General features: G+C 35.3%; 1 pseudogene; it reads left to right on the forward strand.

Moving 5' to 3' along the window:
• Positions 1–9,663: 9,663 nt before the first annotated feature.
• LOC149184210 (bifunctional D-cysteine desulfhydrase/1-aminocyclopropane-1-carboxylate deaminase, mitochondrial pseudogene) lies at positions 9,664–10,906 on the forward strand (annotated as a pseudogene).
• Positions 10,907–18,658: the final 7,752 nt, after the last annotated feature.

Consider the following 18,658-nt stretch of genomic DNA (forward strand, 5'->3'; position numbering starts at 1 on the left):
GTGTGCTTCCGTCCATCTCTAGAAGACTCTGCTTGAGTGGATGTATCCACTCCTGGAACCTCAGCATGTGGTTGCTCTGCATCAGTTTGAGGCTCCTCCTCCTTAGGAACCAACAGTTCCTCCACAACCTGTAGTTGGAGCTCCCTCTTAAGGGAAACTCGCATGGCCTTCTGCTCATCATTGAGATCTATGTGAACCACTATCCTTCGATTGGTAGGCAAGTACACTCGATAGTTGTGAGGTGTATCAATGTACCCCACAAATATCCCCATCTCTACTGTTGGCTCAAGCTTCTTCCATGTATCCTTTGTCACATGGAAATATACCGATGAGACAAAGATCCTGAAGTGACCCACATCTGATCTCTTACTGGATAAAGCTTCCTCTGGTGTCTTCATCCCAAGTATGTGATGCGGGCTTTTATTCTACAAATAGACCGTTGTGTTGCATGCCTCAGCACACAAGGTAAGTGGTAGGCCTTGGTCATGCAACATTTCCCATGCTGTCCCTACAATAGTTATGTTCCTCCTCTCGGCCACCTCATTCTATTTTGGGTTATGAGGTGCCATCAACTCTCGTTTAATTCCTTCTGCTTCACAGAAGTCCTTAAACTCTTGAGAGACATATTCTCCATCATTGTCACTTCTCAAGGCCTTGATCTTCTTCCTTGACTCTTTCTCGACCAAAGATTTGAACTCACAAAACTTTGTGAAGGTTTGGCCATTCTTCTGCATGAAATAAATCCAACATTTACGAGAATAGTCATCAATGAAAATCACATAATACCTTTGCTTCGCTGTGGATGCCATCGAGAATGGTCCACACAAATTAGTATGAACTCACTCTAAGATAGCCTCTGCTCGACTGTCTCGATCATGAAAGGAAGGCTTGATGTAATTTCCCAAGGTACAACCTTTGCATGTGTCAACTTGCTCAAGTTTACCTTTGGGAAGTCATGTAGATATCTGATGCATTATCTTCAAAGCCCCATGATGCAAATGGTCGAACCGCCTGTGCCACAACTCACCAATGTCTTGGCTTTGCACCAATTTTGCTTTCGTACTCAATGGTGCACAATCATCTACCTCTAGTTTATAGAGATTCTTCACTCGAATCCCTATCCTCTTGGTCTAAACCGTGTCTATGTGTCTTAGGAACACCTTTCCTTTACTGAAGACAACATTGTAGCCTTTGTCCTCCAACATCGCGACCGATACCAAGTTCTTCTTCAGTCCAGGCACATACATCACATTTGTCAAGGTGATAATATCTCCATGCTCCCTCTGAAAAGAAATCGTGCCCACTCCTAAAACACTATACCTTTTGTCGTCACCCATCTCTATGCACATCTTGAGGTCTTTCTCCTCCAAGGCACTGAATAATTTTTTATCACCGGTCATGTGGAATGAGGCTCCACTATCAAGATACCAGACACAACCCATCATCGATAATACCATGCATGTGATGAGGGTAAAGTCCATTTCAAACTGAGAGGCTAATGCCTCACCTTCCGAGGATCCCTTCTTGGACTTCTTCGATGGGAAATTAGTCGCATAATGTCCCATCTTGTGACAATTAAAGCATCTTACTTTAGACATGTCACCGTTCTTCCCTCCATTAGAAGAATTCAATTTGGAATGGGAAGCCTTCGCCTTCCCTTTCCTTGCCTTACTTTCTAAGGCCAGATTTTCTTCATCATCATTCTTGGATGAAGAACCATCTCGTGTGCTCCTCCTGATCTCCTCCTGCATAAGATCCGACCACAGACATTCCCAATTTGGCAGTTTCTTCCTTCCATTCACAGAGTCCTGGTAGCTATTCCAACTCTTTGGAAGGCCAAGGAGAGCGAGGCTCACCATATCATCATCGGTGGTAGTTATTCCCACACTGCCAAGCTCATCTCTGCAGGTGGTGAGCTTGTTCAAATATGTGGAAATAGTATCGCCCTCCTCCATCTTGATTCTTTGAAGCTTATCCTTGAGTGCCAATTTCCTCTGGTGGCTATTGTTCCGGTAGAGGCCTTCAATGTCGTCCACATTTAAAATGGAGTATACTTCCCATGGAGACTCGAGGCAATATGGTCTCAAACTCCCTCAAGGATGATCTGTCTCACCTTCACCACACACTTCTTACACTCAGCCAACTCTTGTGCATTAGTTGAAGCTAGCTTTGGGATTTATTGATAAATCAATTCCTTCAAGCCATTGTCTTCTAATATAGCCTCCATTCTATCTTTCCATGCTATGTAATTCGAGATACCTTCCAAGGCATACTCGAGTCTCAAGCCATAAAACGCCATTGACCAACCTTGAAGTATGATATGAATTTGATTTGTACTTGCAACCCCAAACTTCAAACTTCGAATTCTCTTCTAAGTATATTGTTCATTGCTTAGATACCATGTAGAAAATTTCTACAAATCCAGCTCTGATACCATGTAGAAAATCTTCTGGCAGGTTAACCCGATAATGCAATATAAATCAAATAAGAATATTATAACCTACTTCTACTATCAATTTGAAGAAGCTTAAAGATCGAGTTGAACAATATAACCAGAAGAAGAAGAATCAATGGCACAATACACATGAAAATACTTTGGGGAAAGCCTCAGCTAAAAACCCCACACTATTGTATTATCATACATGGTGGAAATACATAGGAATTATACAAAGCCTTAGCTCTCAGTACAATCCTCACAGATGCTCACAGGCAATCTTGGCTTCTCTCTAGCCTTCCTCTCTACCCTCCAAGCTCCTATTTCCTTTCGTTGTTTCTTGTGGATGACTCCTAGTTACCAAGTGGATGATCTCTCCTCCAAAACTGCACAATCCTCAAGGATTTATCCTTGACTGCATGCATGAGTTTTCTCCATGAGAAAACACATGAAACTGATAGTACACTATACTTGAACATTAATCTCAATTAGGTCTTTCTCATAATAGACATGCATGAGTTTCTGATGAGGGAATCTTCAGTTAACTGGAGTAGCACTAGTTGAGTGCATTAATGCATCAACTGACTGTTAACTCACTATTAGTTCCTCAAATAGTTTGGAACTAATTTAACTGGAGTTAACTCAGTAAACTGAGTTAACTAATTACAACTCAAATATAACTCAACCTTATCTCCTTAATTTAAGGGATAACTCTTGCATGACTTCAGAAAGACTTCTAACTTGAATTTCTCCAACTAATTAATTTAAAATAAATTAATTAATTATTTCCAAGTAGTTGTTAAGACTAAATTCAATTTTAACTCACAATTTAATTCAAGGACAAATTAAATTGGAATATTCTTGTTGCCACATTACAATTATCCAATACAAATCTGCATCAGCCATGTCTTCTCCTTCTCCTTCCTAATCGTGCTCTGAATAAGAATAGTCTTCCCTTTCACCATTCAAGTCCTCTTTATAGTCAAGTAGCTCTTCTTCCCTCAGTTGTTCTTCATCAGAAAAAGGAAAATCCCCCTCATCACCTTCTAAGCCTTCCTCAATAGGTTGAAGTTCCTCTTGTTGAACTGTCACTTCTAGAGATTTTGCTAACTCCTCGAGGGTAGAAAAAACCAAATCTTCCACCGATGAAACCAATACACCAGTAAGAGGTGTCTCTTTATTTCTAGGAGTATGAGGAGGATTTTGAAATATGGGAAGTAACCCAAGAGCTCTTGCAAACTTATGAGTAATAGGACAAAGTGTCCGGAGTTGATCGTAAGTAACTTAAAAAGTTATTTCTGGACCAAGATGATAAGACCCTCCTACCTTAGGAGTATGAGTTGGAATGGAACCTCGTGCATTACTTCCTTGCACAAAAGATGAATTATTCGGATGAGGTGAATTTTCAACCATAAAAAGGTGGTTTCCCCCCTTTTAGTGCCATAATGATGACAGTGTTGGATCCCGCCACCTTATGGGGGATATTCCTAATATGAAGTCACAATTAGACCTCACACCATTTAGTATAGTATTCCCATCCGAAAATAAGGCATGGCCACCATTTACTTAAATATTTTCCTTGGTTTGAGAAATTACCATAAGCGAGTAGTGCACATGTACTTTTGAATAAGCAAGTCAGTATGCCTTGTGAAGTGTTCAATTGTAGGATGTAACAAAGTTCTTTATGTTATCAATATTTCATCAATAATTTTAGAGTGCTGACAATGGGAGTGTCAGCTCCAATATGTAATAAACAGGGTTAAAGTGCTGACAACGAGAGTGTCAATGTTATTTTAAGTTTGAAATTTTAACAAATGCGCTAACATTCAGGGTATAAACACCAAAAGAAGAACAATTTTTTGTCTTATGTCCAAAATATGCGCTAATGGAGCACACATCCTCAAATGAACAATCATCTATCAAACGAGCGTTAACTAAACAAATTTCAGCAAAACAATCAGTTTTCCTCTATTTTTTCTTGTAAAGGGCAATAACTTCAGGCACATTTTCCAAACATTTGGAAACATATTTTCCAAATATTAAAGAGGTTTTTGTCCACAACAGACCAGTTAACAAAAATCTCTCTCATATTTTTCACATATATCACGGTTTGAGAGATTCGAAATGATATTTGAAGCCTATTTTTCAGGAAGTCACGAGAATTAGTTTTTTGTATATTTAGAAAAAATACCTTATCAACTTTGACTTGGATGATGCCTCATCAAATTAGACTTGGGGATCATTAGCTTAATCCATGACTCCAACAACAACATGATCTTCAGATACAGAATATTATTTCTTTTTTTTTTACAATGAAAAGATATAATGTATTCAGTTATTAATTATAGAAATTCTCATCTAATTTTAGACTTTATAATTAAATATTTGTTGGAAACATGCTTACAGCATATAAGTGATATATAAAGACAAATTTTGTAGAATGAAAAAGGATTGGAAAATTCTTACAAAACCTTGGTACAGTGTGTAGAATTTTAACATTAATATAAATTTTTGTGATGAGTGTTACTTGTTCATATTTACATAGGTTCATGTTTGATGGGTTTCCTATATGTTTTCTAATGCGTGTTATTTCTTTTATTTCACAACCTGATCCATAAGTATTCTACGTTTGGAATTGGGAGATTAAATCTGAATTTTGTTTACTAGTTTAAATTTAGAATTGTCAAATTGTTTATATGTTTTCAACTTGAATATCTTTCATAGAATTCACCAGTTGCTCTGTTTTCGATATTTATTTCTATCCACCTCTATCATAGCTTAATGATGAATTGTCTAAGAAATTTGTTGCTACCTTGTCTATGTATTTTGTTCATATATCCTACAATCAGTAACTTGTTTTCAAAAAGACCCCATGCCCAATGGTTTTTCATGTCCTTTCCAGACCAATTTTGTATAATCAAATTAGATCTAGTTGATGCGTTGATTACATAACCAATCATATTTGACTGAGTTATATAAGGGACCCGCCTTCAAATTGAAAGGGCTAGCTTTCAATTCAAAATATTGGTTAGAGATTACCTTAGAGTTTTCCCCTCACAACTATGCTTTTCTCTGAGTGATAAATATTTTGGCGTCATTGTCGAGGAAGGAAGGTGATATCATCCCTGGGTAGTATGAAAAAGAAGCAGTTCAAATTTTTTATGGTGAACAATGATCAAACATTATAAAGTTGTGTACCATTCACCTAGAAACTCCAATCAATTTTCAAATAAAATTCAAAGACTTCACTCGAGGACGAGCCTTATTGACAGACACATCAAAGGACAATATGGGAAAATCAGGTATCAAAGTTTGAGTTTTATCCAAGATGTAGTATTATTTTTTGTTAACTACTTATTGTCTTTTCTTGAGCATATTAAAATAATTTTCCTTTGCTTATTGTATTCGAATGAAGACCATAAATCTACACTTCTATATCCTTCTTTAAAAATTGTAGATATACCTTCTTCTTGCATTGCAGATCTTGACCAAGTGTTTTCATCCGAGTCATATGATGTCCATGACCAATCTTGTGAGCCTCATGAGATCAACGCTAATATTACACCTCTTGTATCTAATATTATACCTTCCAAGATTCAACAAAGATATACATCCTTAAAATTCCCAAATACCTTCCATGATTTTCCTCTGAAACATTACAAATACCTTCCCAAGTTTGACGGGAAACCTAATAATTTTGTGGCTGAAAAACACATTCAAGCCTTTGAGAATTTTATAGACCCTTTTGAAGTTGAGTGTGATTATGTTTACTTGAGAACTTTTTTTCAATCATTACAAGGAGATGCTAAAGAATGGTTCAAACATTTAGAGCCTAAATCAGTTGGTTCATGTGAGGAACTAAGTGATATTTTTATGAAATTTTGGGGCAAGATGAAATCCAAGTACCAACATCTTTCAAAGTTTTGTGTCATCAAGAAATAGAGGGATGAAATTGTCTCTATGTTCATTAGAAAAAAAAAATAGTCTTTATCACAAGATTCCTAGAGACATTCAACCTCCATGTTGTGTTATGCAACAACCTTTCATTCATATTTTTCTTACCTTCTCATGAACAGGAGATCTTTAACCTCGCAAAAAATGTTTATTGATGCTCAAGAAATAGATGAGAATATTCAAGCATGTGAGAAACTCCCAAAACATATCCTAGATGAAGTTACAGATGCAGATGAACAAGAGAATGAGCATGTTCAAAAGAGACTTGTTCTAAATCCCAATCCATTTCATTATGAGCAGAGGATTGATAATATCATACATTTTATTGAAAGTCTCAATGTTTATGTTTTTACAGAGAATAAAGTTCAGCTCGATGAAAAGCAAGTTGTTGCCTCAAATTTTGATTTTCTTATATATGATAAATATGATGATTATTATGATCATGAATTTCATGAACATCCAATTATATTTTCTTCATCAAAAAATGTTCATTTTCAACAGTCTAATGAAAGCACTCAATCTATATATCATAGTTACAACATTGGACATAAAGAGAGTTATCAATTCACTGAGGGTAACTCTCTTCCTTTGTTATTTTCTTCATTCAAGTTGGTAAAAGAGAAATTTAAAATCATAAATGAAGCGGAGGAACTTGAACTGATGCAAAATCACATAGATTTATTAGAACAAACTAACAACATTATAGATCAGCAGGAATATTTTCATGTTTTTCATGATCCTGTGGCTTTGTATATGGAAATTTTTGTCAGTTCAGATTTGTAGCCATTAACTTATAGGGATTTTGAAAATGATGATTGTAAGGATGCTAATTCTCAAAATAAACCACATATATTTTCTTTATCAGAAAGTATTCCATTGCAACTATCATATGAATATTTTCAGCCTCTTTATGACAACCATTAGATTGAGATGCATGGAAGCAAATATGAAATCGAAGGGATTACACATCAAATTGATAGTCTTTTACGTTGTTGTGAGATCAATTTGCAGGCATTTGAGGATCCTTTTGTAGTCCTTTTAGAGTCAGTAAACAGGCCCAAGTTTTCATATTTTATCAATGATGAATTTGCTTTCAAGTTTTTAAATAAGTTGCAAGAATAAAATAAAGTAAAGAATGATGGATTTTTGCATGCTAAAGCTAAGATTAAGAAATGACAATCTACTAACGTGGAGCAAGGAAAAGATGACAATCAAGGAGCTACATTATTTGAGAATCTACTTGACTGGTTGTATTGGCCTTTTTGTATTATTTGATCCAACATTTGTTTAAAAGGTTAGTGTAGGATGGGCGTGCAATAAGATTGTTGGCAAAAGATTTATTTTCAATTTGTAGTTACAGTTTGGTTTGCAGTGTGATTGTTTGCAACAGTGTACAATTTTTAATTTGAATTTGGTTTAGTTGCAGAATAGGTTGGTTGTAGGTAACAGTTTCAGGTTTGGAAAATGAATTGGTTTTCAAGTTGGAATCAACCCAATGGATCAGGCCTATGGTCTATAGGGGTTATTGCAGCCATCTACTATTGACAACATCCCCATGGAGCTAGTTGTTATCACAATTTATTTCAATAATTTTAAAGCACTGACAAAGTGTCAGCGCCAATCTGTAATAAACATGGTTAAGGTGCTGACAATGAGAGTGCTAGCATTATTTTATGTTTGAAAATTTTAAAAATGTGCTGACATTCAGGGTATCAACGCCAAAAGGAGAAGTTCAAATTTTTGTCTTATGTCCAAAATATGCGTTGATGGAGCACATTTTAAAAAATGAGAAATCATCTATCAAACGAGCATTGACTAACTAGATGCCAGCAAAACACTATGTTTTCCATAGTTTTCTCGTGTAAAACGAAGTAACTTCGGGTGTGATTTCTGAACCGATGGAAATGAATTTTCCAAGTCTGAAAGACATTTTTGTCAACAACGGGCCCATTACCAAAAACCTCTCTCATATTTTTCACATCCATCACTTTTTGAGAGATTCTAATTGATATTTGAAGCTTATTTTCCAGGAATTCTCCAGAATTTTTTTTTCTATATTTAGAAAAAACACCTTGTCAACTTTGACTTGGATGCCACCTCATCAAATTCGACTTGGGGTCATTAGATTCAGCCATGACTCCAAAAGCAACATGGTATTCAGATACATAATATTATTTATTTTGTTTTACAATGAAAATATGTGATGTATTCAGTTTTTAATTAGAGATTTTGAGAAAGGATTTCAGCGATAATCACATCAAAATTCATTTGTCGACACATTTCAAACCAGCAAGTGTGGTTCATCGTCAAGACAAGATGAAGAACCAGATCATGGCAACAAGTTAAATAGAGAGATCGAGCATACAACAACTAGAAAGAAACAACTATTTTTTACCAAAGAAAATGGCTACAATTGATTAGGTAACAACTAGAATTGACTGGTCCAAAGGATAGCGGAAAGTTTGTCAAATAGTTAATTAATTAATTAATTAATTAGTTAATCTGCTAGGTCTATTCATTTTTATATTAGATCTACATATAACTAAATATAACAGCTTGTAATTAAATAATTTTTTTAGTTTTTTTAAACCTAATAAATAATTTATTATCCTCCTACGTATAAACTAATAATATTAAAGGAAATATTATAGGATGAATTAAAATAAATGTTTATTAATAAGATAATTAATTAGTTAAATTTTTTACTAAGTTTACTTATTCAAATATATATGTCAGTACATATGTATTATCTTCTTTTAATTTAAAACTAAATAGAATCTAAATTTATAATAATATTAGGATAAAAATATAAATGTTTAATAATTAATTAGTTAATTTGTTTATCAAATTAATTTATTTTAATTTAAATGTATTAGTCACTAAAATTATATAAGGATAAATAAGGATTAAACCTAAAGGTTAATCAATTTATTAGAGAATTGTTCATCTAGTTTTAGACTTTGTAATTAAATATTTGTTGGAAACATGCTTACAACATATAAGTGATATATAAAGACAAAGTTTGTAGAATGAAAAAGGGTTGGAAAATTCTTACAGAACCTTGGTGTTATCACTGAAAATTATGTTTCCAAAAATTGCTCAGACTAGCTTAAGGACAAGGTGTTTTCGCAGCGCATAAATCCTTTAGCAATTTCGCAGCGTAACCTGTTTAGGTGGTTTCGTAGCATGCTATGAAATTGGGGATTTGTTCGAGTTTTCAGTGGAGGCCCAAATCCTAGCATGCCTATTGTACAGAGTTTTGCTTCCCTCCAGAAATGCAGATGAGAGCAGTGACAGTGTTTTCAAGGAAGAAGTGCATTAAGCTCGTTTGTAGCAACATAGATTTGCTCAGTGCTCTCCCTGAGACTAATACCTTGAAGATCCTTTCCTGGGACAATCGCTTTTCTCAAGTCAATGAAGTCCTTCTGATCCCAACTCAGGTTAATTATGTTGGAAAAGTAGCAAATATATATGAAGCTGGTTATCGATTAAGTGGTGGTGCATATATCATCTCCAAGTACATTGGGAATTCATGGTTGTGGGATCATGTTCGTGTCAGTGATGAGTTTTTGACAAATGAAATGTAGTTGCATTTAAGTATGCGCCTCATGTTCTAATCTTTGTGTATTGACCAAATACAAGGAACCAAACGAGATGTTGAGATTTGATAAACATTACCAGCTGTTCGTGCATTAGTTCTTCCACCGACAGAGAACATAGACACCTGGTTGATATTTGTTTTTCTTTGCCAGAAAAGGGGTTCGGCGTCGTTAATTTCATATAGGATTAGGATGACTCCCGATTGCAAACATTTCGGCTTTAGCAGCGGCTGCCATTGGATTGGTTTTACATCTCCATGGTGCTACAGTAAATTACAGTTGAAAGGCAAGAGCGTCAGAGCGAAGACAACAATGGCTCACGGGCTTCGTGCAGAGCGAGTGGAAGGAGAAGGCAGTTCTGAAGCCTTTCTGAGCAAAAGTTTCATACACACCTCCCTCTTGGGCGACAGAGCTTCATCTGATTCCGTCCCATTTCTATTCTCTCGGACATCTCCCTATACCAATTCATCGATGGAATCTTCCGGGCTTACCATCAAACATTGAAGTCTGGATAAAGCGTGATGACTTATCAGGTATGCAACTTAGTGGGAACAAGGTGCGGAAGCTAGAATTTTTAATGGTTGATGCAAAGGCGCAAGGTGCAGATTGTGTTATCACAATAGGAGGCATTCAAAGTAATCATTGTCGTGCTACTGTAGTGGCAGCTCGATACTTGAATCTTGACTGCTATCTCATATTACGAACTATCAAGGCACAAGTCGATGAAGATCCTGACTTGACTGGAAATCTTCTTGTGGAGCGGATGGTTGGTGCGAACATAGAGCTTGTGTCCAAGGAGGAGTATGCACAAATTCGCAGTATCGCTCTTGTCTTACTTGTGAGAAATGAAGAAGCACCGTTAGCGCTGGGAAGGAGCGAAACATTGATTGTGAATTTTTGTGCCCTGTTTGTTCCATAAAGTGTGATCTATTTCCTTTTTGGAAGGAAAGATTAGAAAATGCATCTGACACAGAATCCAGAGATACTCTACAGAAACATCTCAAATCTGCAATCATTGTCGTGATGGTACAGAGAGAAAAAGGTTAAAGGCCTTGCACTGCAAGGTTCTAAAAACACATGAATCATTAGAGCAAAGCACATGCTCTGATTTGCGGCAGTTGTTGGTTTCTATTTTAGAAGATAAGATGACACAGAAGATGTCAAAGAGTATTAATGGCTTCTTAGAAAAAGAGCTACAGATTAAGGAAATTGAGTTGGTTGAGGGACTACAGTTTGTTAAGGTCAGTCAGGAGGATGAGACAGAGATAAAAAATATAAAAAGGGCATCGATTTTGTGTGCTTCAGTTCTCAATAATTATGTTAGGCCTAAGCTTGAGGTGATCTTTGATGAGGAAAAGAAGGTAACCCACTCTAACCTTATGAAGGATACAGAGAATGTGATTCTGAATCCCAGCATAGCAAAGGTGAAACTGAAGAATGGCAACAGCAGCTATTCAATTTTGTGAGGAGTTTAGAGGAAGACTGTGTTTTTTAAATCACCCAGCAGTTTCGTAGCGCGCTACGAAACTGCTGTAGGTGATGTTTTCAATGCAGAATAAACAGTTTGACCGGGAAAGTTAGAAGAGAGACACCTGTACATCAATACAGCCTACAGCTCATCTGGAGACATGGTGTTTGGTAGCAGCGTTCCATACTTTGAGTTATTAAAGAGTTGGGAACATGCTGCTACATTTTCGGAGGATGGTAGGAGACAGGGACCTTAAAAATAGGTGTTTTGATCCTGATGATAAATGATCCATCAGCGCTTACAGGTATCCAAAGTCAGCATTCTTTGCATCTGTAGCTCAATCATCTTGAGCCTAACCAACAAAAGACAGTTGTCAAAGATCAAGAAAGGAATCAGGCATACGAGGAGATGAAGTTAGAATTTTAGTGTGATTAGGAATCTTTGTAATTACAGCTCAATACTTTATGTATTTAATGGGTTTGTTTAAAAATAGATAAGGGTAGTTAATGATAGGTCATCGAGCTCCCCTCATGCTGGAGGAGGAGACTCAAAGTAGTTTAGTTTGTTTTCCTATATATAGTGAAAACTCTGATGTAATGAGGGTTGGAGATTTATACAAAAAACAGAGTTTTTTATATTGACGGATGTAAAAGATTTTTGACAGTAATAGAAAGATTACTTTTTCTTCTCAAGATTCATCTTGTGTTTAAATGCTCAGAATATATATGGTTGTGTCTCTTCCTTTCTGTTTTACAGCTCCATAGATGTGCAATCACTCTGAATTCACCTAGTGCTCAGATTTCCTGTGTATGTTTATGAGTTGAGGTTCCTTTGAGAAATGTTTTGAGTGTTTAGACATTATATGCCTTGACTTCCATGAATGAGTAGTTGGTAATTTACTGCAAAGGTGTTTGACTCCATGAGCCCAATGGAAGAAGTCTTATTTTGTTGTTCCAACCAGCTTATTTTCATGTACTGTTTGAAGAGTTAGCCATCTTTTCTTGTTATTAATTCATATCAAAAATCTGTGAGAGAGCCCTCTCTGACTAAGGAGGCTAAGCCTTAGTCTAAAGTCTGGTTTGAAATAGTTGCATGAGATCTTGCTAAGTAGCAGCCCTTAGTACACGATTTTGTGATAACACTTGGTATAGTGTGTATAATTTTGGCATTAATATAAATTGTTGTGATGAGTGTTATTTGTTCATATTTATAGAGATTCTTGTGTGATGGGTTTCCTATTTGTTTTCTAGTGCAAGTTATTTATTTAATTTCACAATATGATCCATAAGTCTTCTACGTTTGGAATTGAGTGATTAAATATGAATTATGTTTATGAGATCATATTTAGAATTTCCAAATTGTTTCTATGTTCTTGACTTAAATATCTTTCACGGAATTCACCAGTTGCTCCGTTTTCAATATTTATTTCTATTTACTTATATCATACTTAAATGATGAATTGTCTAATAAATGTGTTGCTATCTTGCCTCTATATTTTGTTCATATAGCTTGTAATCAATAACTTCTTGTAAAAAATACTCCATGCCTAATGGTTTTTCCTATCCTTTCTAGACCAATTTTGTAAAATAATCGAATTTGGTTGATGTGTTGAGTACATAACCAATCATATTTGACTGTGTTATAGAAGGGATCCCCCTTCGAATTGAAATGGATAGCTTTCAATTGAAAATATTGTTTAGAGGTTACCTTAGAGTTTTTTCCTTACATCAGGGTTTTCTCAAAGAGATAACACTTTCACTGACAGGGAAAGAAAGTGATTCCTCAAGAGAAAAGTATTAGTACTAATCTAGTAAAGACACACACACATATGAAATAATCGTTAGTCATCAAGGAAAATAGTTCACATATATACAATGATAATTAAAACAAATACAACACATATTCAATAAGATGAGCACTCAAATCAACAAAATAGTTCAATTCCTTTGGTACAAATGAATGCAAACATATACCACAAACATCCACGATACATGTGTGAAAATGTGTTGGTTGAATAGGCTTCAAGTATTAATTTTTTTTTTTTCCAAGATACATTGATACAATGAACACCACTTGCTCCAATTGTGGAGCGTAGAGCCACTACGTGCTCCCCAAAAGAACTATCAATATCTCTATAATGCCTTGTGGAAGAAGCCAAGGTGAAAATCCCTTTCTTTGAGTAATGAGGCCTATTTTATAACTAGAGTCATGACCTTTCATATCCTCATGTCTCTTGGACTTCCCACATGACCCTTCAACTTCTAGTATGACCTTTGGACTTCTGAACAACATGTGAACTTATAAATGACTTTTGATCTTCCGTATGACTCCTGGACTTCTCCATGTGGCTCTGTTGTCCATATATGACTCTTTGACTTCCACGTATTTATAATTTATAATAACTAAAAAATTACATTGTCACCTCCACATCACCATGTGACGATAACATGACATGCCACTGACATTAATGGCTTGGACCCATAGTTACTCATGACATGGAATTTCTCGAGGGGTGATAATTCTGCCACTTATATCTTCAATACTTGATGTAGATTTCTTGTTATTACTGTCTACCTTACAAAGAATCTTCATATCATATGGAGTCTTTATGGATAACTTTGATCATCCAAATTTAAAGTACTTTAACTTTTTGTAACATGTGTTATTTGTCTTTGAATGCTTCCTTGGACTGTTCAACAAATCTCCTTACGCATCTTTGTCATCTTGTCTTGAGAGCACCTGCAACTAAAATCACTCATGACAAGTAGCCATTAGCCTAAAATTATCCTATTCTATGATGTTTAATGTAAATCTTTTGATTGTGGTTCAACAATCAACTCAGGGAGGGAGGAAAAAACTTTTGGGTGCAGGGCACACTGTCAAGAGGTAAGGGTTATGTGTTGAGCACTAAGAATGTGTTGTTTGCTTTGATGGGAAGAGGAGTCTAGATGGAGGGTGCAGGGTGTAGTGTCAATGGACAAGGAAGGATCAATGTTGACTGTTAATGTGCCATGCACCCAACTAGAGAGGCCTAAGTCACAAGAAGGGTGCATGGTGCAGTGTCTAGGTTGAAGGAAGGCCTGATGTTCACTGTTGATGTGCTGTGTGATCAACTATGGGAGAGGCTTAAAGGAGCGTGTAGTTCAGAAATGCAAGGAGAGATTGATGCTTAAGAGTGCATTATCCGCCAAAGAGAGAGGGAAGGCTTATCCTGGGGGCAAGGTCCATTTTCAACAAATAAGAGGGGTCAAAATAAGCTATGGAAGTGTGTTGTGCACTCTCCCTTTCCAAGTGGGCAGGTTTGTAAAGCTGCAAATTTTTCTAAGTCTAGAGGGTGGAAATGGGAAACATAATGAGTTAGGAGTAAAACCAAGTGTGACACATACCAAATCATTAGTAAAACTTATACAGGACTTGATACTAAGAAGTATGCATTGAAACTCCAATTCACAAATACTCTCCAAGTGTGATAGACAAAGCATGTGTGATTGTGATGAAAAGTGTCTTTTGTGACTAGTAAATGTACTACAACTGTGAAGTGCACGATAGATGTTCTTAATAACTTGACTTAGGATAATACAAGGGCACTTGAAACACACATAATAACATGAAACGACACTTTGACAATCAAAAGCAACACTTTGAATGATAATAGGTAGGCTCCAAAATTTGAGTGTAGAAAATATTTAGAGGGTGTTGTAGTAGTGACAACAGGATTCTTTGCTAGAGGAATTATGGAATAGCGATACTTGATATACTTGTGGTAAGGCATCACAGAATTGTTGGTCCAAAGTCATCAAGTTCCATATTTTCTACATCCATGTTAGGGCTTGATTATAGGCTACTACCTCTTCTCAAAGAGATTGGAGCTATGCCTCTCAAATTTAGGTGCTCTCTTCTACCTTTAGAGGATTCTCGTGCATCATCAATATCTTGCTCTTGAACTTCTTTATTTCTTAATATCCGCGTAAATTTTTCATCCCTCATTTCTTTTCACTTTTTCTATCTTTTGTCCCTCTCTATTTTTTTAATATCAATTGGTTGTTTGTATTGTCACATATGCACTTGGTTCCTTTCTCAATTTTCCTCATTGAGCATATATTATTTTGTCTTTGTAATCGACTGTTTTCCTCTCATTTTGACTACCAATTTTCTTTATGTTCTTTATTTTTATTTCCTAGTTATTTCTCACGAACATCTACCAACCCATTGCTGACCTGACTTACTCCTAGTCAAAAATGGAGATTATGACGAAAATTTTCATTTATTGAGGAAGTAGTATCATGCTTATTTTGTATTTTTTACATGAGGCATCAAGGAATTTTCCCCAATATCCCTATCATTTACACATGTGGAAATTTATTTGCATTTACAAGGTTGGTTTATATTCAGCTATATTATTGACTCCCCTGACGAGGAGAAATTTATGTAGGAAAGCAAGTAAGATGTTGAAAAAATAATCGTGTGTTGGGAATCACGATTGTCGTTAGACAAAAACCCACAGATTTTATTCAACAATCACATCGATGTTAGAAAATATAATATATTACAGAGCAATGGAACACATAAAATATTGTAGAAATACAATCACAAAAAACGCATAAAACAAGAGAGACACAGATATACATGGTTCACCCAATTTGGGTTATGTCCACGTAAAAACAACAAATCCTTCCTTTTATATTATCCAACAAAATGAAGAGATACAACCTACAACAGATCTGTTGTAATTCCCTCTTCGCTCTCACACAATATCCTCTCTCTTTCTTGCTCAAAATACACATATATTGAACCGCAATAGAATTCCCTCATATATAGTGAGGGATTCCCTTCTAGGGCAAAAAACGCTAAATTAAACATAACTTCTACTGTCAGATCATCCGCCAAATGAACAACCCATATTGACTACGAAATTATTGTATTTTACAAGGCAATTTTACATATATTTTTAGCTTTGGGGGAGTTGCCCCCGAACCCCTGCTAGGGGGGTCTCATAAAATTACCTTTGCCCCCCCTTGGACCCCCCTGATAGCAATTAAATTATGGGTGGAATTGGTGCCCCATTACGAACTAGGGTCCGATACCTCTGAATAGAGAAGATAATCAGGCTCCACACCCAACAATCGTTGGAGATCAGGATCCAAGAGAGGCGGTTATTCAATTTCATGAAACACATGGCGAGCATTGGCTTATCCAATGTCCAACAATCCCTCCCCCCAATGCGATTTGGGTGTATATCAAACTCCTGACCTACGCTCTAATACCACTTGTTGGGAATCACGATTGTTGTTAGAACAAAACCCACAGGTGTTAGTCAACGATCACCTTCCCAAATATAAGGATTCACAAGAGGTAGTTAGTCCATGTCACAAAACACACTGGGAGGGTTGGTTTATCCAATGTCCAACATCATGAAAATTGGAAAAAAAAACTTGCTTTAATTTTTTCAGCATAAGTACATTCTTCTATTGCTTTCTCCTTACAAAAGTCGTCTAATTATTATCCACCCACTTGTGTAGATATGTTCTCCCTTAGTTATTTGGTTTAAATTTAATGCACTGTTAGGTTCTATTTGTCGCATTAGTTAAGCAATCGATATATTTCTTTATCTCGGTAGGGACTGATTCGATAAACTTCTTGTGTGGTTCCATGAAAAAAAAATTCTAGCTTCTGAAATATATAGTCAATTTCATCTTGCATAATTTTTCAAGTAGTTATTGATATTTTTCTCCCACCACTCTTATATGTCTTCTAGAGTTAACATTTTTGTGTGTGTATTGTATAGGCATGGGTCCAACACTATCGACAACATAAAAAATGTTTTAATCTTGTGAAAAGTATTCATTAGTCACCAACAGAGTGGAACATTGAGTAAGCTTAAAGAATCATATGCATCACATGGAAGAGAAAAGAGACATAGAATTAGTAGAGAGTTAGCAAAAACACACTTGTATTAGTATATCCTCAATGACCAACCAACTTTGCATAAAGTTGAGTACATCCATATTTATATCCCTGAGTAGATAGTTACAAAAGTTTAGTTGTCTCAACTAAATTGAACAAAATTATTTGGTGGGTCGAATTGAATGAGGAGTCAACTAAATTAAAATACATTCTTTGGTGAGGTGAATCGACCAAGCTCAACAATGGGAATTAAATGAACTATTTAAATATCCTTGTTAACTAATTTATTTGAATATATATATATATATATATATATATATATATATATATATATATATATATATATATATATATATATATATATATATATATATATACATATATATATATATATATATATATATATATAGATACATATATATATATATATATATATATATATATATATATATATATAGATATATATAGCGAGAGAGAGAGAGAGAGAGAGAGAGAGAGAGAGATTTTTATATTCATCAATAAAACATTTGAATGTTCAAAGAAAAAGATAATTGAAAATAAAAAAGTTTAATTACTTCCTAATAAGAGTAATAAGATGGAGATGTCTAATTTATTTAGTTTTCAATATAAAATTAAAATGTAACATTTAAAAAATACTAATAATAAGCAAAAAGATCAATGTGAGTCATACATAGAATATTTCAATATGCAAGGTTAAGTAATATTTGTTGGAAATACTGAGAGATGGTGGGGGGGGAGGGGTGGTGTTGAATCAATATTTCATTACTTTTAACAATTAATCTTAAAACTAAAATCTCATCACATAATCAATTATCAACACTATGCATGAACACAGAGATTAAAGTGCAAATCCAAACTTGAAGAAGAAACACTTGAATTATTTTCAAGAAATATTCAATTTATTACAACCACTTGTGAGGAAATCAATCCTCTATAATCACCAACTTACAAAATTTGCAGGCTCTAACCTATTCAGAAGATGAGGACACCAATCCTTAGTAAGCACCAACTTATAATTGTTTAAGAGAAAACATCTACGCTTAGAATATGTTCAAAGAAAGTTTCCCCTATTGGTAGCTTCTACACAGCTTAGTCTAGAACTTTGCCTCCAACTAGAGCTTCATGTCCAGTGGGTCTATAACTCAGTCTCTAACCGAGACTACAAATAAATGTCCAATAGGTTTATAACTCAACCTTCAACATGGTAGAAACTCAGCCTCCAACATGTCTATAACTTGACCTTCAATAGGGCAGGAACTTAGCCTCTAATAGGGATGA

The sequence above is a fragment of the Pinus tabuliformis genome, chromosome 3_2 (assembly GCF_031772625.1).
Source record: "Pinus tabuliformis cultivar Carrire ecotype Pingquan chromosome 3_2, CPIR1, whole genome shotgun sequence".
In the NCBI taxonomy this organism is placed as follows: domain Eukaryota; kingdom Viridiplantae; phylum Streptophyta; class Pinopsida; order Pinales; family Pinaceae; genus Pinus; species Pinus tabuliformis.